This window comes from Nelumbo lutea, chromosome 1 (genome assembly GCF_056320005.1).
Source record: "Nelumbo lutea isolate HS-2025 chromosome 1, American lotus-T2T, whole genome shotgun sequence".
NCBI classification, from domain to species: Eukaryota; Viridiplantae; Streptophyta; class Magnoliopsida; order Proteales; family Nelumbonaceae; genus Nelumbo; species Nelumbo lutea.
The window spans coordinates 198,190,191-198,196,190 of record NC_142684.1 but is presented as its reverse complement, the minus strand read 5'-3'; positions in this window follow the sequence as shown (position 1 = coordinate 198,196,190).

Here is a 6,000-nt window from a genome sequence, read left to right as displayed (position 1 = left end):
GGTTTGCATCATAAGATAAAAAGTCTTATTTTAAATTTTCCGATTTTTTGGTTTTTTCTTATCTTTTCATACACTCCTTTTTAGGTTTTTTGGTCTACATAGAAAAGACCATTCTTTGATCTTATAAGCTTTCGAGAAACTGAAAAATGCATCAAACACCACTATATTAATATATATACACACACAATATTAAATGCTGGATGCTGTTACTTGAATATTAATAAATAAATAACAGGTCATTGTTTGGTATAAGAGTACAACCTCGGGGTGAGAAATTTGTATATCTCACAACAATAGTAGCAAAATTAGAATTAATATGGCTGCACATAGGGTTAGGCTAGGTCATATTCTGGTTAACCCTAACCCAGTCGGGGAGGGGGGGTAGCACAATTTCTAATTTCACTAAAAAACCAATCCGGGGTAGTTGTTGAACCTTATCAAAGGTTTTAAAAATTGGCTTGGAATTGGAGCTGTTCTGGCAAATAATAATTTTGGGTCAATAGTTCGACTGTCTGGTTTAAATAGACAGTTCATTCTAACTTAAAAAAATAAAAAAATAAAATAGTTAAAAACCATTAAGCAGGTTGATAGTTTGATTGCTTGGGTTAGTGGGTTGCTGATCAAATCAATGGTTTTTGACCAAGGACTAAGTTTATTTCGATTGAAACGGAACCAATTGCCTAAACGGTCCTTGGGCAGAATGGTCTGACAATCCAAGTCAATGACGACTGAAAACATTGATTTGACCTCAACCTAATTATTTTATATTGGGTTTATGGTTGGATTGAGTTTGAGTTACTTAATTGTCATATATTTATGTGGACAAAGTCACGGTTGCTTTAGAAATGTGCTTATGCAATAAAACGTTTGCTTTCAAAATTAAGATATTAATATACACACACACACACATATATATATATATATATATATGACTATAGTTTCATACATATATACCACTCAAAAAGATGTATAATACTATACTATAGTTTCATACATATACAATGCATATTGATGTAGCGCGATACGGTCACTCCTACTTGGCAGGGGTTATGCTCCTAGCTGGCGCTAGATGAGGTATCTGCAAGGAAGAAGGTAAATGATTCTCGGGGAGCTCGCCAGGCGGGAACACTTCGATGCTTATGTTAGAACTCGACAGAAAACTAAGAGAGTTCTGAAGTAATAAATGCTAAGAGTGAAGATGCGCGATTTTTTATTACTCTTTTCCTAGGAAGTTGGAGTCCTTATATACTGATGCTCTGTCAAATCAAGTGCAACCACCTCTAATTCTCTACTACAGTTGTTACTCGCCAGGCTGATTCGATTGATGCAGGTAACCATCGCAGAGTACGGTCCTGTCAGTTGAGAGACGTTATGCAGAGCTGGCGTGCACGATGCCGCCTGACGTGAGACGTAGGCACAATCCTCTGGACTGGCAGGTACTGCACCGCCAAACAAGAGACGTAGGAGCAGTCTAATAGGCATAGTCTTGTCGAATAAGGAGTTTCCCAAAAACTTCAGGTTGCTCAATAACGAGCTCCTTTGTAACGAGCTCCAATAGCAAGCTGCCTTGCAACAAGCCGTTTTGTAGCGAGCTGTTTTGTGGCAAGCTACTGGGGTTTCAACGAGCTCATTACGCCGAGTTGTGGCCAAGCTGTCATGTTGAGCTGTCATTTACATTGAGTCATATCTACGTGTCCCCTGGTTAGGAGGACGGGTCAAATCACCCTCCATCAATTGCCCCTCACTCATCGGGCTAAGGGTCTTGCTCTAGCACGGGGAGTTCATGAAATGACAGGTGGATTTGACCCACAATTCAAATTACTTTGACCAACCGCGCGTGGTTTTCAGGTTTTTCGGGCACCAAAAAATGCGCCAAGCTGCCTTCAGTTTCGGAAGAAGTGTGGCCATCTTTATTGTGAGACGTTGGATTTTCTTTAATCGGAGTCGTTGGCTTTCAGGCATAGTGTCTATATATAGGACGGCCCCAGGCCTCATTTTTTTTACGTCAACTTGCCTTGCTTTCGGTTTTGAGGTCGTGCCTTCACCTTGTTTGTTCGAGCTCTCCCCGTTTGCGTTACTTTTCCAGTTCATTTTTTTTGGTGAGTCCCCCATCTTGTCCAATAATGTCTGGGTACTCGTGGGACAATAACCAGGACGAGGTCCCCTCGCGCTCGGGGGGAACTTAGGGTTTCCCCGAAGGGCGGTCCTTGAAGGCTCGGGAAGCCTCCGATAACTTGCCTTCCACTTCCCGGGGTCAGGAGCCGAATAGATTTGGCCCTTCCTCCATGTCTCTGGAGAGACTTCAGGCCCTATTCTTTCATTACAACATCCCTAGGGATCTTATTTACAGCCTCTCATCCGGCAACTATCCTTGGGAACACGATCACGACGAGATCGTGATTTTTGAGGAGCAGCTCGTGGCTGGTCTTCGATTCCCTCTACACCCTCTGATAGTGGAGGTTCTTTCCCACTTCAATGTCACCATAGGCCAACTCCACCCGAACTCAATCAGGAATGTGGTCGGGATGATTTCTTTGTTTTTTGAGTATTGTCTTCCTCTTTCCCTCGACACCTTCACCTCTATTTTGTCAATCAAGAATGCCTCCTCCGGAGTCCCTCTAGAAAGGCGCTCTTATTACTTTTTCCCCCATCCTGGCTTCAAACTCCATCACGAGCTGCCTAACAGGATCCCAACTTGGAAGCGGTGTTATTTTGTAGTTTGCAACCCTAAGGGGTGGCCTTTTCTGACCCACTGGAGGGCCGCTATTTAGGATCCGGTCATTACTTTGGACCCAAGGGTTCGGGAAATGCTGCAGTCTTGGGCGGGGGTCGGCTTTCTCTATTCGGATTACTTGGCTGAGGACAAGCTCGTGTAGGCCGGACTGAGCCCCAATAGGTTACCTTTAGGTCGCCTTCTCTTTTTTCTTTTTTTTTTCTTTTTTTTTGTGAGCTGGACTAATGCCTTGTGATTCTTGCAGCCAACATGTCTAGTGTGGATGCACGTCACCTGTTGTTGAGCAACCAGAAGCGTAGGGTGAAGAGGTCGCGCCTCGACCAAGCATCCACTTCTGGGGCCGCTGAGTTCGAGGCTGCGGACCCAGCCTTTGTTCTGTCGTCGGAGGTCCCACCTGTGCCATTTGAGGGAGTAACCACGGGAGGTGGCAAAGAAGAAGAGGTCCCACCCCAAGAGCAGTACCCTCCGGCCTCGCGGTCCGACCCACCGTCTTCCCATAGTTCCCTATTGAGGGGATGGATGAAAGCATCACCAACTTCCTCGTGGCCTCGTGGAGGAGCCGGCAAGCGGTCAGTCATGAGGAGATCGCAGACTGGGCTGGAATGCACCCTAGGCAGCTCTTCAAGCTGACCTCGACTCACTGCATGGTGGTAAGTGCCTACTTCTTCCCTTTTTCTCTCCCCCCCCCCCCTTTTTTTACTTACACCGGCTTTCTATTGGCAGCTGAAGTCTGCCATCCATGCCATGGCCTGTCAGACTGCTATTCACTCCCACGACGCCACCAATCAGAGGTCGGAAGTGTGGAGGCTACAACGCGAGCTCGACCAGGCCCAGGATGTGGTCCTCCAGGCTCAGAAGGGGAGCAAGGCCCAGGAGATGCTCATTAAGGACCAGGAATCGTGGACCTCCCGATTGTCTGAGGAGAGTGCCCATTACAAGGAGAAGTCTTTGAGGGTGACGGCGGAGAGGGAGCTTCTTCGTCAACAGGTCCAGAGCTTTGAGTCCACGCTCCACGAACGGACCTGAAACTTCGATGCCATGGTGGAGGACTTTAAAGAGTCCCAGCAGTTCCATGACCTCCAGGTCAAGGAAGAAGTTCTTTGGCCTTGCCGATGGCTGGTCCGAAAGAAGTTCTCTGGCCTTAAATTTGAAGGCATAACAATAAATGACTTGGCCCCAGAGACGACGGACACTGTAGAGGAGGAGGAAACCGACTCCCTGGAGGAGAGCAACGAGGACGTAGAGGTGGTGGGACCTTAAGATTGGTTGCTCTTTTTCTTCTTCTGAATGAATCTTTGAAGTGGTTGTTCTTGGGCGGCTGAGCCCGATTCTCTTTTTTTCTTTTTTCCTTGATGTACTCTCCCAGGCTATTAGGCCCGGTTTTTTTTTTATAGTAGCTAGTAATGAAATGTTCCTCTCTTTTTTTTTGCTAAGTGTTGTGCGATTTACTCTTTTTTCCGAAGTGACTATTTCACTCGAACTATCAGAGCTAAGTACCCGAAGTGGAGTTTCTCGACTATTGTCACCCCGAGTTATCTCCTCGTACTTAGTAGGGATGATTTTATGATGTACACCGAGGTGAGCAACATAGTAAGGCATATGCCCGACTTGTCTACACCTGGTTACTGAAGTTAAGTCAGTTGTCCCTAATGGGTCCAACTTGTATATCGGGGTGAGCTATGCATCATAGGATTCACACCCGAGCTGTTTGCGCCTTTGGTATTAATACTTAGCCTATGCTAATGAAGCGGTTAGGTCTTATATGGTGTCGAGGTCATCGTTAGCTCGGCATTTTAGCCCTTAGGCTGGGGGAGTGACTTATAGTCCACTCTCCTAGAGTTCGCCCATGCCGAAGAGGCGACTGGGTCTTATAGTGTCGAGGTCTTTTGTTAGCTCGGCGTATTGGCCCTTAGGCTCTGGGAGTGACTACAGTCCACCCCCTTCTGGAGTTCACCCATGCCGAAGAGGCATCGACGACTGGGTCTTATAGTGCCGAGGTCTTTTGTTAGCTCGGCATATTGGCCCTTAGGCTCAGAGAGCGACTTGTAGTCCACTCAGCTTGTTGATTACAGGTAATATTGCCTTAAGTTGACAATATTCCATGTCCGATGTACTTGTTTCCCTTCTACGGTTTTGAGCTCATGCGTTCTTCCCCGAGCACCTGCATTACTCAGTAGGGTCCTTTCCAATTTGGCCCGAGCTTACCAACACCATACTCAGGCACCATAACTTAATGAAGAACCAGGTCTCTGATGCGGAGGTTCCGCTTCTTGACCCTGGCGTTATAGTACCAAGCTACTCTCTACCGGTAGGCCGTGGTCCTAATGTATGTGAGGTCTCGTACCTCATCAAGTAGGTCGAGGTTGGTGCGTAGCTCGTATTTGTTTGTTTTGTCATCGTACACTTCTATACATAGCATGGGAACCTCGATCTTGGCTAGGATGACTGCTTCAGTGCCATAAATGAGGTTGAAGGGGGTCTTGCCTATTGCGGTCTTTACCGTGGTTCGATAAGCCCATAGTACACTGGGCTTGAGGGTGCGCCACCGAGGTGAAGTTTTGTTGAATTCTCATATCTTTGCATCAGTTCTGGAATTTGATATACTCGAATTACTTACCATTGTCAGAGATCAGTACTCGGAGTAGTCCGAAATGGCACACTATATTCTTCCTGAAGAAATTTTGCACATTCCGCATTGTGATCGTTGTGAGAGGTTCAGCTTCTATCCACTTAGTAAAATAATCAACTGCCACCACTAAGAACCTCCTCTGCCCTGTCGCTGGTGGAAATGGTCCGAGTATATCGATCCCCCACTGTGCGAAAGGCCACGGACTGGTGAGATACTTCAGGTCAGCGGTAGGCTGGTGGTGGATGTTGGCGTGCTTCTAGCACTTGTCACATCTTCTGACGAGCTTGATCGCATCTGCCTTCATCATTGGACAGTAGTATCCCTGTCGTAATGCTTTTGGGGCGAGAGCCCTGACCCCCAAGTGTCTGCCGCACAGGCCCTCATGAGTGTGTCGGAGCACGAGCTCGGCCTCGAAAGGTTGCAAGCAGCGCAGATAGGGAAGCGTGTAAGATCTTCGGTACATCCATTCTTCTATTATGACGTATTTGGCCGACTGATATTCTACCCGCCTGGTGGAATTACGATCTGTAGGGAGGGTCCCGTGTAGCAAGAAGCTCGCAAGCAGATCAATCCAACTTGGCTCTGCTTGTACGACATGAGCGGCCTCCTTTGCCCCCCGAGAATGCTAGGCCGAGGC